Source organism: Notechis scutatus, chromosome 4 (assembly GCF_049901735.1).
Source record: "Notechis scutatus isolate UNSWTSFEM ecotype Mainland chromosome 4, rNotScu1.2, whole genome shotgun sequence".
NCBI lineage: Eukaryota > Metazoa > Chordata > Lepidosauria > Squamata > Elapidae > Notechis > Notechis scutatus.
Genome location: NC_142012.1, coordinates 118356202 through 118374276, shown reverse-complemented (window position 1 = coordinate 118374276; position 18075 = coordinate 118356202). Strand labels below are relative to the sequence as shown.

At 38.0% G+C, this 18075-nt stretch overlaps 1 protein-coding gene across 13 annotated transcripts in view; it reads left to right on the top strand.

The window, feature by feature from the left end:
- The first annotated feature begins 8582 nt into the window (after positions 1 to 8582).
- Positions 8583 to 18075, top strand: part of ADD3 (adducin 3) — a 96819-nt gene continuing 87326 nt past the window's right edge. For 4 of the 13 annotated variants that reach the window (XM_087964577.1, XM_087964570.1, XM_087964579.1 and 1 more), the window contains exon 1: positions 10950 to 11020. The gene's annotated coding sequence lies outside the window, so the exon portion shown is untranslated. Of the gene's footprint in view, positions 8754 to 10439; positions 10671 to 10949; positions 11021 to 12047; positions 12098 to 14145; positions 14224 to 18075 lie in introns of those variants that run through there. The other 9 variants (XM_087964583.1, XM_087964576.1, XM_087964582.1 and 6 more) reach the window with 7 other exon arrangements.

The following is an 18075-nucleotide window of genomic DNA, read 5'->3' as shown; positions in this document are numbered from 1 at the left end:
AGAATTGCTATAGATAACTCATGTAGTAGATTTGGTGCTTAAAAGGCAATTTATCTTTTTTACATAGAATGCCTATCTGAAAAAAGGCATTCAATATGTTAAATTTAAGCTGACAAGTGTAACAAACTAATGATATCCAGTGGCCTTCATTCAGAAACTACTGAATTTCACTCAATTATAGAATATTCATCATCATTTTTTTTAACGGAAGGATGATTAATTTCTAATTAAATTACAAAAGTTTTAATCACTTATTTATATACATAGCCAAGTTAAAAAGTTTGAAATATTTAAATCAATATCATAGGAACAATTGTTCTAATATATTTAAATGAATTTGTATAATAAACAAAGTCCAAATTCTCACAAATTTCTTTAGATTCAAATGGAAGGATATTAGATTTATTCCAGTAACTGAATAATTTGGATCTTAACATGATTTAATGAAGTTCATAAGAAAAACAATTTTGCTTTCCTTCTTACAAATACTGTACCTCAGATACCCAGTTACCTCTAAAGTCATTCTACTAGAACAGGGGTGTCAAACACAAGGCCTGTGATCTGGATTGGCCTGCAATATGGTCAGATCCGGCCCAAGGGGCCATGCTAGAAAATGTTAGGGTCCGACCCGTGTCACTTCAGCCCTGTCTACCCAATGTGAAAACATGGGGCCAGAATGGCTTCAGCCAATCTACCTAATGCAAAGGGAAACATGCCAGCAGTTTGGGGGGTGGCGTCAAGCTGGCCACACCTACCCAGTTGTCCACCCGAAGTCAACAACAGCCCTGATACAGCCCTCAATAAAAATGAGGTTGACTCCCCTGCACTAGGCCTTCCTAAGGAACATAACACAAGGTATGGGAAAGACAAGATAAAACATTTTCTAGAATCAACTTGAGTTAACTTAGGATGGTTAGGTTGTATGCTGTACTAGTCTATGATTTGTTTAAATACAATATTGTTGATGGAATTAATCAGAACTGGTTGAGTTTTCTATAATATGCCACATTTTACAAATTACGATACTTGGGACATGCAACAAGCTAAATTAAAATCAACTAAACCACTATAGTTTACTGTGTTGAATGAACCTAGCTAAATTTATAGATTATAATAGGCTTTGGGTGCTTGGATTTCTGGGTTTTGGGACTTTAATATATTTAGCTCTGGATGGGTTGCACTATCCCAAATGAACCTCATGCACAATCTGGATGTTCTCTTGGCCTCGCAACTCCTAATCAGTAAGCTTGGCAGTTGTGGCTAGGATTGCCTTTGGACAACTTATCTTGTGCAGCAGTTGTGCCCATTCCTGGATCAGCAGTTCCTGCACTCAGGAACTCAAGCCCTTGTCATCTCAGTAGTGCAACATATTCTTCAAGAGTATCCAGAAGTTTCAGCTGGTGCAGAATGTACAGAAATGCATGGGCAGTTCTTGGGGCCTCTAGAATGGCCCACAGTACACTGCTGTTCCAAACCCTACATGGTTTCCAGTTTGCTTCCAGGTTTAATTCAAGCTGTTGATTATTATCTTTAAAGCCTTATGCATCCAGGATATCTGAGAAACCGACTCATCCTCATTGGATTAGCCCCTTCCACCCATGCCAGCAGAAGAGGCATGGTGCAGACTTTGTCGGTCAAGGAATTTTGGCTGCTGAAGAGCATTTTCTGCCATGGTATCCAACCCCTGGAACATCCTCACCCACCCCAGGTGAGATCCACACCCACCCTTCTGGCCTTCCAACAGGGCTTGAAGGCCTGGCTCCACCAACAAGGCCTAATAAGGGAGTGGCATCTTGGATGCGGTTAATGGATTAAACAAACTCCAGTCCCCTTTGCTCCCTTTCTTCCATCGGTTAATTAAATTTTAACTGAATTTTATATATATGGTTTTAAGGTTTTATGTTATCTTTTAAATATATGACTGAAAAACCACCTAGAATCCTCTCAGTGAGCTGAGTTGTTTAACAGTTTAGAGATAGCTATATAGGAGATAGATAAAGCTACCATAGTATTTTACCACACCTGGAAAAATTTAATCCTTTATTAATTGAAAACATAGCTTCAATAATATAAAGCTAACTGCATATAGTATAAAAGGAAGCTTAGCTGCATCAGACACTCCACAAACTTAGCAATCTTTGTCTGTGTTGCAGAAGTATATTAAAGTGGGAATATAAATATTTTAAAGAGCATAACTTTTAGGAACATACCTTTTGTTTTAGCATTAAAATTAATTTGCAGATTTACTGTGTATACTGTATAGAAAAACATTGTACACATTCTTACACAGGGAATAGGCAGCATTGGTTGGTCTTGTGAATGAACTTGGATGGAGATACCCTGTTTCTCCAACAATATGGCCTCCCCCAATAGGAAGTCCCAGCATGTTCTATAGGCATGAAATGAAATTAAGCCCCTCCCCCAAATTAAGGCCTATATTAAAACATGCGAAATGGGGGGGAATGGTGGGAGGGCTTGCCGTTAGGAAATACTTTTGTTGCACACCCGGATATGGTGCTGCCTGTGTTGACCCCAATATGAAGTGCCCCACCAACGCCGAGGTCAACATCCAAGCCGTCACCGCCCGCCCGAAGATGCAAGGGGGGGGGAATTAAGTCACCCCCGAAAAGATGGCCTAGCCATTTTTTCAGGGCTCAAAAAAAAAATAAGACCCAGCCTTATTATGAGAAACACGGTAGTTTGACCCTCATCCTTTTAGATATTTTAGTGGCCTTTGAAATGATGACTGGTATTCTTTTAAACTGGCTTTGACAGTTAAGGGCACTGTTTTGTGGATAATTCCAAGCAATGAAGGCACAGATGGACAGATCAGTCAGGCAGGGATTCCATTAAGCCATGTCACAGAGTTTGGTACATTTTCTGCTGCTCTTTAACCTATACATGAAACTGCTGGGAGATATCATCTGTTGGTTGCTGATGATACCCAATTGCATACTGCTAGCTTCAATCAGATGGGAGATGCTGTCAATATCTAATGTCAGTGTCTGGAGGCTGTCAGGATCTGGATATGAAACAAACAGGTTGAATCTCTACAAGACAGAGTTTCTGTTTGCTCACTGGGGTTGTTTTAAGTACTCTGGTTTCATCTTTGATGGAGCAGCATCCTGGACACATAGCTATTTCTGAGATGAACAGATGGAGGGTCTTTATAAACTCTAGTTGGTCACCAGTTATCACCCCAATAGAATGAGGTTCTTGCAACAGAAACTCATGCCCTAATTATACTTACTTGGACCACTTGGGAGTTTCTAAGCTTTTTGGCATCATAATTCCCCTTAGGGTAATTCTAATGTACATACCTCACTAAAAATCCAAACATTAAAACAAATACATTACTCAGAACTGTATTTTGGGAAGATGGATTTATTGTAACAATGCACAACTAAAAGGCTCTTCACATGTCCCCTGGACTGCGTCCATACAAGAGAAGTACATTTTACAGTTTGGAAGGTTCTGACTTTGAAGTTTCAAATAATCAAGAACAAAGAAGTCTGGAATGTTAGGGATAACATTGTTTTACCCTAACTGTTTTGGGTAAAGATAATAAAATGATGAATCATGGTTTGTCAGATAAAGTGTATGTGACTTTAAGCTAGAGGAATGTAATTAAGGGTGCAGCTGTAAAAGTATTATATATAAGCAGCAAGGCACTCTCTGGCTCTTACTGGCTGGCTTATTGAAGACTGCGTTCTTGCTGGATCGGGAGGAGAAGAAGTGTTGGATTACTTTGAAGATATTTCTCAACGGAGAGAAGATAAGTTTTGGACAGATTTATTATATGTGTACTGACACTGGCTATTCAACACGGACTTTGCAATTAGAGTATCCCTGACAAGACTTGACTGAAATTGATATATGACTACTGGACTGTTTACATGACTATGCTATAATTCTTAAATGGAATAAACTATAATTTTGATAGCACAAGCGTATCTGTATTTTTACTGCGTGTTAACAGAAGGCTTATCTCACACATTTACCTGTCTTCCTATCTGACTTCGCTGCACATTCTGTTTAGTTTGTTTTCCTTAACACCCGTGGGGAATCCAGGCTTAACACGGACAATCATCTGGAGTTTGCCAACATGGGCAAATGGCACCTGTGTTCTGGCCTATGCACTGACTTCCTATTAGCTTCCAGGTTCAATTTAAAATGCTGCTTGTAACCTTTAGGGCCCCATATAGTTTGACACCAAGGTCCTCAGCTAAGTAAACTAAAAAACATCCAAGTTACCCAGGAGCTTGCTCTTCCTGAGACCATCGTCTGTGAACTGACGTTAAATATCACATTTCGATTCTTACTATGTTACAGAGCCCCTAATTATTACATCGAACATGTAAACAAGCTAAATTCACTACTAACATGAACAACATCATGCTTTTATCTTTCTTGGTGACTTCAATCTACCTCATATTAACTGGACCCTAAACGAATGTAACACTGAATCCATACATGTAACCTTCTACAATGCTGTAATAAATCTGAGACTGGAACAACTAGTAACCAACAATACTAGACTTAACAACTGCCTCGATCTCATCTTCTGCAATAGTTGGAATTCAATTTATGGAATACAAATTATAGAACCCTTTTCCAACAGTGACCACAACATGATTGACTTTTGTCTCAAAATACGTCCACACAAAAATCACCACAACGATGTAATCCCCAATTATAACTTCAAAAAAGGCAACTATGATCTTATAAACAACGATCTCTCATCCCTTAATTGGAAATTTCTATTCACTAGATGCAATACTGTTGAAGACCATTACAACATATTTTTACTTGAAGTCAAAAGTCATCAAACTATATGTACCAATAACAACTCCCAAAACCAGAAAAAAACAGATTACTCATGACAATAAGGAAGCTTCAATCCAAAAAGAGATAACTTTGACAGAAAAACAAATCTGGTCATGTTGCCAACTTCAAAAGCCGATACAAAAATTTATGCCACCAGATAAAGACTGAATGCACCAATTATCACATTAAACAAGAGGAAAACCTTCTACGCACCAATTCCACCCATGCTTTCTACAATTTTGTAAACAACTAAAAGACTCAAGGTCCATCCCACCCCTGAAAGGACCTAATGGTAAAGACTGTAACGATGACACCATTAAAGCAAACCTCTTTAACACATTCTTTGGCTCAGTATTTGTAAACAGCAATGGATTATGCCCAGTATTTCCTAGTCGAACCACAGACAACTACAATGATCTAATACATATTGATTTTACAGAAGACAATGTTGAAAAAGTACTACACAATCTAAAACCATCTCTATCTATTGGACCGGACGGAATATGTGCCTACTTCTTAAAAAAGCTATCCACTGCCATAGCCGAACCTCTAAGCATAATCTTTGAAAAATCTTTCAGGACTAGCTCCTTGCCAAACCTATGGTCACTAGCCACGGTCATCCCCATTTTCAAAAAGGGAGACCCCAGCCTACTTGAAAATTACAGATCAATCTCCTTATGCTGCGTGTCACCTGTAAAGTCATGGAATCAATTATTAACTAATCCATTATCCTCCACTTAGAGACAAACAACCTACTCTCTAATAAACAATTTGGTTTCAGAAAAAAACTATCCTGTAATCTGCAACTCTTACACTGCAAAAACATATGGACTACACAACTTGATCAGGGCAAAACAATAGAGGCAATCTACATAGACTTCTGTAAAGGCTTTGATTCAGAGGTACACGGCAAACTACTATTAAAACTAAAATCTTATGGTATCTCTGGACAACTGCATAACTGAATAGAAGCATTCCTGTCAAACAGACAACAAATGGTCAAAACTGGAAACATCCTATCAAATTCTGTACCTGTCAACAGTGGTGTCCCTCAAGGCAGTGTTCTAGGACCAACTCTCTTCATACTCTACATAAATGACCTCTGTGATCATATTAAGAGCAATTGCGTTCTCTTCGCTGATGATGTAAAGCTATTCAACACCACAGATAATTCTGCTACCCTTCAAAAAGACCTTGACTATGTATCAGAATGGTCAAACAAATGGCAACTTCAAATCTCAACGAATAAATGCTCTGTCTTACTTATTGGCAAAAAAAATCAGAAAATAAAATACAAGCTGAATAGTCAAGATCTTGTTGATGATCCAAGCTCTGTCAAGGATCTTGGAATACTCATCTCTAATGATCTAAGTGCTAGAGCCCACTGTAACTACATAGCCAAAAAGGCATTAAGAGTTGTTAACCTAATCCTACGTAGCTTTTTCTCTAGTAATATCACACTACTAACTTACAAAACATTTGCTAGACCAATACTCAAATACAGCTCATCAGTCTGGAACCCACATTATGTATCTGATATTAACACAGTTGAGAAAGTCCAGAAATATTTCACAAGAAAAGTTCTCCACTCCTCTACTCGTTACAGAATACCTTATGCCACCAGACTTGAAATTCTAGAACTAGAAAACCTAGAACTACGCCGCCTTCGGTCCGATATAACTATAGTATATAAAATCATACATTGCAATGTCCTACCTGTCAATGAATACTTCAGCTTCAATCATAACAATACAAGAGCACACAATAGATACAAACTCATGGTTAACCGCACCAAACTTGATTGCAGGAAATACAACTTCAGCAACAGAGTGCTCAATGTCTGGAATACTCTACCTGACTCTGTGGTTTCTTCCCCATACCCCAAAAACTTTAACCTTCGACTGTCTGCTATTGACCTCACCCCTTTCCTAAGAGGTCTGTAGGTGGCGTGCATAAGCGCACAAACGTGCCTACCGTCCCTGTCCTATTATTATTTTTTCTTATATGTATCCATGTATTCATAACTATGTTTATATTTATACCTATTATCTTGAAAGCAATTGACAAATCAAATAAATAAATAAAAATAAACAAATAAAGTAAAATTGACTGATCTCACCATATTCCAGGAGAAACTTGTTATTGAGTCCCTGTTTCTACAAGATTAGGAGTTCAGTGATAGAATGCAGTTGATTATTAAGTAATGGAAATCTTGCGATGAATGGGATGATGTAACTTCTGTTTCTTTATTATTATTCTCCTTTCTATATACCGTAACTGATTTAGATCCCACTAGTCTTGCACTATGTCCTATTCATTAATTATGTATTTGTACATGTATTTGTTATATAAAAATGTATGAAAACTACTTATACGTATTGGATATGTTGCTGTCTTGAATAACTTGTAAAATAACAAAAGTGAAATACAAATAAATAAATATGCATCTGATATTACAGTATTCCCTGTGCCTGTACCACCACATTTGTTTAGATTAATGCACATTTAATTATGATAACAATGACTCATACAGACTTGGACAGTTTTTTAGGTACAGTTCTGGTTGTGTTCTAAACCAGTGGTCCCCAACCTTTTTTGTACCAGGGACCAGTTTCAAGCAGAAACACTTTTTCAAGGACCGGGGGGGAGAGATTCTATTTTCCATTCCCAAAACTTTGTTTACCCTACAACTAGCATTAAAGACACCTGACTGCAGTCTCTCTAGTTCTAGGTCTTGCCCAGCTGTGTAGCTACAAAATTTCATGCAGATGTTTCTCTTATCTCTGTTTGGTGAAAACAGGAATTGAATGAGGAGCATTTAGTCAGTGTGTTTTCCCTAGGAAGCTCCTGTAGTCCTTGTTTAGGGATCATTCAGAGCTACGATGGACCTCTAACATCCAGCCCAGGAAGAAACTGCTTCAAAGAAGCCGGGCGGGTGGCTTTTCCTGTCGCTGCAGCTCCTCCGGGCGCCCGTTCACCCCCACCCCACCCTGCCGGCTGTTCAATCCAGTGCTCCGTTCTATGCCTGCCTGCCTGCCTGCCTGCGTTTCTGGTTGTTTCGGAGCAGCTTCGGCTGATAAAGAGGCGAATAGTTATTATTCTCAGCCGAAGCTGCTCCGAAACAAACGAAGGCAGGCAGGCAGGCAGAACGGAGCACTGGATTGAACCTGGATTGATTGGCGGTGGGGTGGGGTGAACGGGCGCTTCGGGGAGCTGCGCCGACAGGAAAGCCACCCCGGCTTCTTTGAAGCAGTTTCTTCCTGGGCTGGTGGAGGAGCGAGAGAGCGACTGAGAGAGGAACGAGGCGGGAGGAAACCGAAGCCGCTGAGCCGGACAGCAGGACAGGCTTTGGTTGCTTCCTCCCTCCCCTTCTCTCCTTTGTGTCCTTGATCCCTTATCCCAGCAGCATTCACCGAAGGCGAAGAAAGCCATTTTTTTATTTTTTTTTATTTGCGGCCCGGTACAGAGTGCTCCACGGACCGGGACCGGTCCGCGGCCCGGTGGTTGGGGACCCCTGTTCTAAACTATTAGAAAACAATTTTTCGTGAATGAAGTGGAACTTCAAATCTGAGTAGTCATGCATCAAATACAATATCCTTGATTAATCTAGTTAATTTTTCTTTTTTTAATTTTAATTTTATTATATCATTCTGTTCATACAGTACTTCTCATAAGCCTTCCTGGACTCTAGGTGGAATGAAACAGTGGGAATGACTCAATCAGTTTTAGCAAAAATGCCTTTTGCTTCTTCCAGCACATAGGGGCAATATAGAGCCTCTCTAGGAAGCAACATACTTTCCTGTCCTTTGGCTTTAGAACTGCTGCAGTCTCTCCCTCCCTCTTCTCTCTTCACTCTCTGCAGCATTGTGAGATTTAACACTCCTACAGAAAGGAAAAGGCACCGTACAGGAAATCTGGGAAAGCTGGTAAGGAATTTCTATCAGTTTCTAAAATGAGAATGGGAAAAAAGCAGGATTGCTTTGACATAAATCATTATCTGCTGCATGCTTTTATGTAAAGGTTGCAGACTTGGATAATTATCTGGTGAGAGACACCTCCCCTTTCCCTGCCCTCAAGAGTGCTTTTGTACAGTTAATTAATGCAAACTTTCATGCAAGAAGGAAGTAATTATAACCGTGTATTCCCTTTTAATGATAGAGAAGTATGCAACCTCTTCCTTTCCAGGGAGATTGAATCACGGCAAATAACAGACGACTTACTGCCATAATGAAGTTGGCAAAATCCCCACATTCTAAAACAGTAACACTAGTTCTGAAGGTAAAAGCTTATGAAGATAATAAATTAATGTGACAGTTGAGGGAATGAGACTGCAACTGTGGAGATATTTTTTTAAAGGTTCACCTTAGTCATCCGGAAAAAAAACTTATAAGAAATATTTACATATTGGAAAAGGAAAATACATGTATAAATAGACTGTACTCAAACATGATGTGGGTGTGCCTGATTAGGTGAGTGGCAGCCTGAAAGAAATGGAAAGCATCTTAAGTGTGTACATGCTGAAAAACCTGAGAAATATAAATTGTGTGTCTCTTTAAGAAATAAGAGAAAAAAGCTCTTATGGTATATTGAAAAACGTGGAATTTTAAACACAAATTTACAATTATGTCACAAAACTATACATATTAACTTGGAAGTAATTCCCATTCAGGAAAGCATAACTTATTGTATATACTGATCGCCAAAGTTGCGTTGAAATAAGTGGAAATTACTGAATAACATGATTACAACCACAGATGTAGTTTTTTAAGGCTGCAATTGTTTGCACTGAATGCATGGGAATAACCCTTATCATAGTAGGATTTACTTTTGAGTAAACAACTTTGGTGTGGCTTGAAAGCAGGTGATTGCAGATATGAGGATTGGCTAATATGAAGGAAGCTTGATTTTGAAAGCAGGGACTGCTTTATTTAGGCAGTGAAAAGTTAATATGAACTCAAACTGATTGATTTTTTAAGCCACATAGTTTAAGTTGTCCTTTTGAAACCTATTTGTTGAAATTACTTAACGGACATTGAGAAGGCTAAGATTATGCGAAGTACTTGAGAGAGAGAGAAATGAATCCACATTTGGATAGTTACTATCAAAGGAACGCAAAAGCATTGGTAGTTACTTAATTAAACGGCAGAGGCATGACTGCGGAAAGAAAAAGGGAATCGAACAGATATGGTGGTGGTGAATATTAAGAGAGTTCTTACGATACTTACCCGGGAGAAAACAGAAAAATCCCATTTTATGGGTTCCTTTGCTTTGGAATGGGAATGTTTGCAGGCACGCCTGCTGGACTGGGGCAAGGTATAATGCAGGCTGGCAAATTTCGGAGTGCACGCTAGGCAGTGCAATGCCAAAAAAGAAAGAGACCCAAAGTGCATGTGTGATCCCGCCATTACTCTAGCCATTTTGTTATAGTCGATATCGGAGCGGCGGAGTGAGAACATGGACCGCGAGGGCCACGTGAGCTTGAACGATCGAAGGTATAACGGCCGTTTTGTTTTTTAACGCGCGTTCCACTTCTGGAGGGTTAACGTTCGGCGCAGAGATGCCCGACCTGCGACAGCCACCCCGCCTTAACAGATGTGCGAACATATTTCCCCCCCGCCCCTGGTCGATGTAGCTAAAGCCCAGAGAGTATCTGGCGAAAGAGGGCGTGGAACTGGGCTCCGCATCCTGGCGAAATGAGCGAATGAGGGACGAGGCGGGGAAAAGCAAGACGTTCTGCTGGCCGGCGCGCTCAAATAGGGCCACCCTCCGGTTAGCTGGTGCTGGAGTCTCCGCCTTCAGGCGTCGTCCGTGGCTGCGGGGAGATAAGAAGCCGCCGCTCTGAGGTGATTCCCTCCTCCGGAGAATGTGTTGAAGCCCCAAATCTTTCCTCTCCGTGGAGGGCCGCCTCCCTCCTCCAGTCCGCCCCGCCCCTTGGAGAATAGAGCCGAGTTTGCAATTAGGACCCCAGGCCGGGAACCGGTGTGGGCGGAAGGAGCGCTGCCACTCAGCCCGGCCCGCGAGCCCCTTCCTGCCAGCCACTGAGCGGTCCACTCCGCCCCCTCGTGGCTTTAGCCAGGCCCGCCCTCCCTCCGTAGGAGGTGCTGCTCCCCGGCTAACCAGCCAGAGCTGCAGAGGCAGCAAGAGGGAAACACGAAGCAGTCTCTGCACCCCTTTGAGCCGAGGAAAAAGATAGGTGAGGCCTTCGGAGCAGGGCAGGCGGGGAGGGTGGGAGGGGCGGGGGCGGCCTAGGTTTGGGTTGGGTTCTGCTGCCGTGGTTCTGGCCAGTAATCCCAAATAAGGGTTTGAGCGTGACGGTACTATTGCTGGTTTTTATTTTTGCACTGGGTTTTGTTTATGGTTTTTTGGAGGGAAAGGTATCTTAAGGGTGGGACAGATTCTCGGAAGGGCTTTGACCAAAAAAAATAGGAGGAAGGATAGTAGATAATGCAAAAGGCAGAGAGCCGGGAATGTGGGTATATTAAAACGAATGCAGGAGTTTCCATGGCAAAGAGTGGAACTGCTGGGAGGCTTATTTGCAAATAGAAGGAGCCGAATATACGCGGGACTGGCTGAGTATTCCTTCCCGAGATAAGTTCGTGTTTTTAAAGGATGGGAGAGGAAGGGGGCAGTTCATAAACCATCGGCTGAGGAAGAACCATTTGCTTAACTATGAAGTCACCTTCTCTTAGATTTTGCTACGAAGTTTGTAACGTTTTTATGATGGTGTGACTAGTAGAGACTCTTCTGATTCATGATTCTTAATGCTGTTTTGCAGAGCTTGGGAGAGTTCAATTTTAGGTCGTTTCTAGTAATTATGTGAAAGCGCATGCGGGGCTTTTAAGACTGGGGTTGCTATTTAGATTTGGGGATATTGCTACTGCTGCCTTGATCACTGTAATTTAGGCTTTATGTGCTAATTACACCAGGAGTCACCTTCATAAAGTCTCTATTTTGTAACTGGGCTACAATGTTTCATTTAGTGGCTGCCAATGTAGCCAGTATAAATTAGTGTTGTGTCATATAAATAAATGGCATTTGGATTATTTCATTGTGGTCCATATGCACTAAAAACATCGTGCCTTTATGTTTACCTTGTGAGATGGATTTTTTTGCTATCTTTCCTGTTGATATTCTTTTGGCCTACTGCAGGAAATTCTGGAATACAGTGGCAATTTATGCTTTACTTATTTGTACATAATGCACTGTTTATGTGCTTTTAGGTTCTGTTCTGCACTTTCTGAAATATAAATATTGGAAGAGAGGATGCTAGGTAATGTTCATGCTTCATTTCTATGGAATATATAATTGACCAATGTACTTCTGCACATATATAGCTGAGGTGCTGAAGCCCTTTATAGAAAAGCATAGATAGATGCATTAATTGCCAAGTGCTAGCACATTTTTGTACCAATCCTTGTAGCCTTGTCCTCTTTCCTTGAAAGTAGGCCCTGTTGTATCTAATGGAGCATTCACATAAACAGATGTGCAACGATAGATTTTACAGTACCTCTGATTACAAATTATATTGTACGTCTACAGTTTTTGTAGGGAATATGTTAAATGTTCTGTATTGGAACACAATAGCGTGAAAATGATATATAAATATTTTCTCAATTTACTTTTTCTACATCTCTGAATAATTTGCCTTTTAACATTGGACAGTACTGTACATTCGCTAACATCTTACATTTCGTGAAATTTCATAAAAGGCTGTCTTTTGTGATTTTTCAAAAATATTCAGCTTTTTATATATGCCAGTGCTTGTAAGTATTTAATGAAGTGTTTGTTTTTTGCAAGAAAAAAGTACCAAGTTTTCATTTATTCTTGCCACCTAAAAAGATATTTTTCAGTATTGGGGAAATAAGAGATAAGACATATATAAAATAACCTTTGTTATTTTTTTACTGTAAGCACACTGGCACACATTAAAAATGAAATTCTATTGCCTGCTCACAAAAGAAAGTTCTGGAAAAGAGTGTATTGCATACAGATTTGAAAATAAATATAGAGACTTTACATGATAAAAGAGCATTTTATTCTGCAAAACTAACACCAAATAAAGCTCATTTCTTTTGTTGAAGGTAGTAATTAAAATCACTGTTTAAAAGAACCAAAATTCCTTAGTTCCTTTTCTTTGTTATTTAATAAAGTGTTATCCAAGTTAAGGCTACAGACTTATGCAATATTTTTCATATACTTCATCTTGCAAAGTATTTCAAATATTACTTTTCTGCAATCTTAGGCAAAAATGAAAAGTTTAATCATTATTAATTGAAAATGAAAAAGTACCAAATGGTTGTATCATATTTCAATATTATAAAAATATTATCAAGTAATGTAGCTTACTTTACCGATTAACATGAAAATATAAAACAGAATGTTCATCCTGTACTTGGCTAATGGTTGTTTTAGGTTCTAAGTTATTAAAGCCTGCAGTAGACTGATGTGCTGAACTTACAATATACATCTTAACTGTGATTTATTCTGATAAACAATTTTCTGTTTGCAAATGCTGTCTTTTCAACCATGATATACATCCCTCCCCCCCTTCTCTGGAAAGAAGTTTTGTCCAGAAGTGTTGTGTGAACTACATTTTTTGTTTTCTCTATTGTAAAGAAATGAATTAAGTTTGAGACATAGTTTTACAGCCTGAACTTTGCTTAAAAAATCCAACTTTTTCAGAAGCTAGGGCCTATAAATCACATTCCTTCATTGTATTTATGTTCTATATTTTGATAACATGCTTTTAATAAAAAATAAACACTACCTAGCTGAAAACATTTATTTAAATAGAAATTTAGGATGTTAAATATGAGATGTCTAACTTACATTTAATTCCATTGCATGCCCTACTTTTTGGATTCCTTCATAACAATGTCTTCCCTATGTTTTAGTGGTTGGAAATATTAATAGATCTCCATCACATAAGAATAGTTTTGGGAACCCTTGAAATGAAAGTGAGAGTATCCTAAAAATACTCTATGTACACTGGATTACATACAATACATTTACTATCATAGTATGAAGAACTTGTTTCTAAAGAAAACATTCATATCTATTGTGCATTTGGATTTTCCATCATGATATGGAATCTTGCCAGCGATAGGACATCTTCAAATAAGTATTTTTAATAGCTTAAACTGCTGTTTTAAACTGCTTTTAAAAAGAATACGTGATTGTCATAATTTCAAGCTGCCAATTTTTGTATTGTGGTGAATCCAGATTCTTTTATTTACATTGTAGATGCAATCCTGCAGATGTTCAAACCCCGTGACATTGGCTGCTGGCCAAAATATGGCATTCATCTTTTCTCTGCAGGTGTCCACTATTGTTTGATGGAAACTGGGAAGGAATGGCAAAGGATGAATCATTCTGTGATTGTTCTGTTCCTGACAGGTTTCTCACTAGTATTTGTTACTTCACTAGCATAAGAAAAAATAACAGTTAAGCAGCTGAGCAGGCATAAGTAACAGGTTGTGTAATGTATATCTTTGAACTTTCGAAGATAGCTAAAGTTATATTTCATGGATTATGTATTTTTCATGATGCTGAGTATCTTATTTGTAATGTAATGTTTGAAATTTTTCAGCTTTATGGGTTGGTTGGTCTTTACAAAATTCTATTTTTTCAAATATAAAATGTAAAACTTGAAACATCTGTGGACTTAAATGTGTACTACGAGTTAGCATGGTACCGAATTCAAATGTCAAGGTCTTGATTATTTTTTTAAAATCTTCAGAAATAATACTGTGCCAATTTTACCTGTTGTTGTTTGCAAGTGGATAGTTCCCTTAGCTTCTATGCTGCCACACATGGCTTCTTTCACTTTTTATAAAAATGTGTAATGGAAAAATAATACATTGGCATACAGCTTCTCACTTGTATCTTCCCCTGCCAACTCTTACTTGAATATTTGCTCCCAGGCCAAGCCATATTCCATACTCTTCCATCTTTTCCTAAGCATATCCCATAACACCAATCAATCAGTTAATAAAACCAAGGAAAAAAGCAGTGGTTCCTCTGGTAGAGTGCCTGTTTTTTCCAGAGTTGATTTGTGAAGAAAAATAGGACAAAAGAATTACATTGTAGTGATGTAACATGAAGTTTATCAGGGCCTAGATTACTTCACTCAAGCTATATTTATCCAAGAAAGATGGAAAATGATGAGCAACACTTCAAACTCAGCAGGTCATGAGAAGGATGTGCACTTTTTTAATCTGAAGGGAGAAAAATGCCATGGCTTCTGCGTGGGTGAATGAATTGCTAATCAGTGGCTGTTAGAGAAACTGCATTTTTCCTGTGCTATCCAAGTAGCTACATGGTCCCTGGAAAATACGTTTATCAGTTAAAGAAGTGTTGACAGCACTGCTAAGCTATACGCTTGCTTTGATGCATTTGTGACCATATGCAGAACTGGTTATATATGTGCTTCTCAGACTTCTAAATTGGGCAGCCACAAAGTCTCAATCTCACTAATGGTATGCAATTGGTTTTGGTGTGGACAGCCAGTCTTTATCAAGAGTCCTTAAATTATGAATAGCATAGTGACGAAGGACCTTAAAGCAAGATCTCAAGGAGAGAGAGAAAAACTTTCACTGCTGCTTCTACTTATAATTCACTCATATCTTAAATAGTTTATTTTATTGCTACAAAGGAAGAGGGAGACACATCACAAGTATTTTTATATAATGTGCATGTTTTAAGGTTTGATACATTTTTACATTTTGAATTTGCTTTAAAAGTTATGCTGTTTAAGACATAACATAAATTGAAATATTTTTATCAGAACTCCATATCTAATTGATTGGAGATACAAAGTATAATTCTGTGAGAACAGTGCCTATTTGTGAAGGAATCTCATTAAGTAAAATAAACTTCTGACTTTTTCCATCCTACTTATGTATTTGCAGACAGAACAAATGAATGGGAGATGTATCATATACATATACATATACATATACATATACATATACATACATATATATATATATATACATATATATATATATATATATATATATATATATATATATATATATACACACATACACACACACACACACACACACACACATATATATATATACATACATACATACATACATACATACACACACACACACACACACACACACACACACACATACACGTGCTCTCTAGGCACCAGAACAAGAAAACAAGGTTAAACTTAGACATTATACTTATAATAGTTTAATGTTGAAGAAGACATAGTTTATTTCACACAATAAGCTACAAATCATTGATTTATAGTTATGATGGTTAATGATCCACATTATCTGAGTTTACATTTCTTACTAAACCAAAAAAAAACCCCACTATATCTTAAGTTGACTTATTAATCCATTCTATATCTTTAAGGAAAGTTATGGTCATAAAAGATTGTAGCACACATTCATATTTTCAGCAATATAATGTGTTAAAAAGGTGCCAATGATACTTGCGGATTAAGATTGTGATATTTAGATTATGCATCAACTATCGGTGCACAGTAATACCCTAAGTGATAGCCATCTTTGAGATTTTAAATATCATTTGTGTATGTGTGAAGAAAAAAATTATAAAACTTTTTATTGTTGTAAACTGCCTTGAATAAACATTTAGATTATTAACATGTTTGCATCAGTGTTAGAATAAAGAATGATTGACTTCTGTAAAGTTAAAATGCTAAACTTTTTTAAAGCCCACATACCCTGTTTCCCCAAAAATACAACCTACCCTGAAAGTAAGTCCTTGGTTGATTTTTAAAGTGTGTCCAATATACGCCCTACCCCCAGAATAAGCCCTAATTAAGATCCTGCCCATTCCAGAGTGCACGGGTAAAAATTAAGCTAGGGTGGGGATGGAGGGGTGGAGCTTTGGATAGTTGTAGCCAGGCCTCACACACCCCGACACCTGTCTTGCTGGCCCATTTCTTCTGAGGCTGGCAAGGCTTTCCTGAAGGCTTCTGTAGCTGATAACAAAGCTCCAGATCGATCCGGAGCTCTGTTGTTGCCTGCAGAGGCCTTCAGGAAAGCCTTGCCAGCCACAAAAGAAGTAGTTCCTGAAGGCCTCTGACAGCGAAAAGGAGGCCGGGGGCGACGCACGCAGGTTAGTCAGTGGATGTCTTCCCTGCAAATAAGACCTGTTGCCTATTTTGGTGGCAAAAAATATAAGACGATCTTATTTTTGGGGAAACACTGTAGTTCAGCATTTGGGGAGTTCTTGAAGTATTTTTGGTAGAATTTGTTTGCATAAAATAGTAAAGGGAAGCTTTGTCATCATATAGAATTCTAGCGTTAAACATACAAGAACAGATAATCTTATTTTTCACCCTTATAATATAAATTATATGCTTTTTCCAGTGACTAGTACACTGAAATATACCAATATTAAATAAAATTATTGAATCCATGCTACTTGAGCTGAGGTTCTATTAGAGAAAATAAATCCTCTTATACAAGGCAACCTTTGGACATATTTTAGCTTCAGGTTTCACAAGAACCTGTTGTACAAAATATTGGTTAACAATGTCACCTGCCTATAATAAAATACTGGTTAATTGTAAGGATATATTTGAAGTACAAAATCAAATATGCTCGCCTTATATATTAAAATATTTTTTAAGTGTTTTCATGTTTCAATTGATAAAATGTAGGCTTAAAAACAGGCAGTCTTCCGTTTCTGCGATATTTGTAACTTCCATCATATCATAAACTAAAATCAGAAATGGTAAAAGGATGGTGTTTAATGTGACTGACTTATTCTCTTGAGCCACCTCATAAAACTCACTACCTACCGGAGAAAAGAGGCACATGTTGTTCTTTAATTTTGATATTAATATTAAGAACAGAGAGGTAACAACTCCATGATAACAGTATGTTAATAATCAGCACAACCAATATTGAAGAAGAAACAATTTGTAAACTAAAGTGTCATTATAAAATCTATGTTCATTCGTATTTAATTTTTGCAAAATTAATTGTTTAATTTTAATAGTTTTTTTTTTCAAAAGCAACTCTCAATATCGCACATTTTTCTCTAGGAATCTCTCTCATAGAACAATTCTTAATTATTTCTATGAATGGTTATTTTCTCAACTCAGTTTACTTCACTGGATGGAAATTATTCCACAAACATTGCTGTTCGCAAATAAAAATGTATTTATAGTATTTATCCTGTTTGTGCATTTCTTGAACAGATAAAATCATTTCTCTCCTGATACTTTTTTCATACAGGATCCATCCTTTC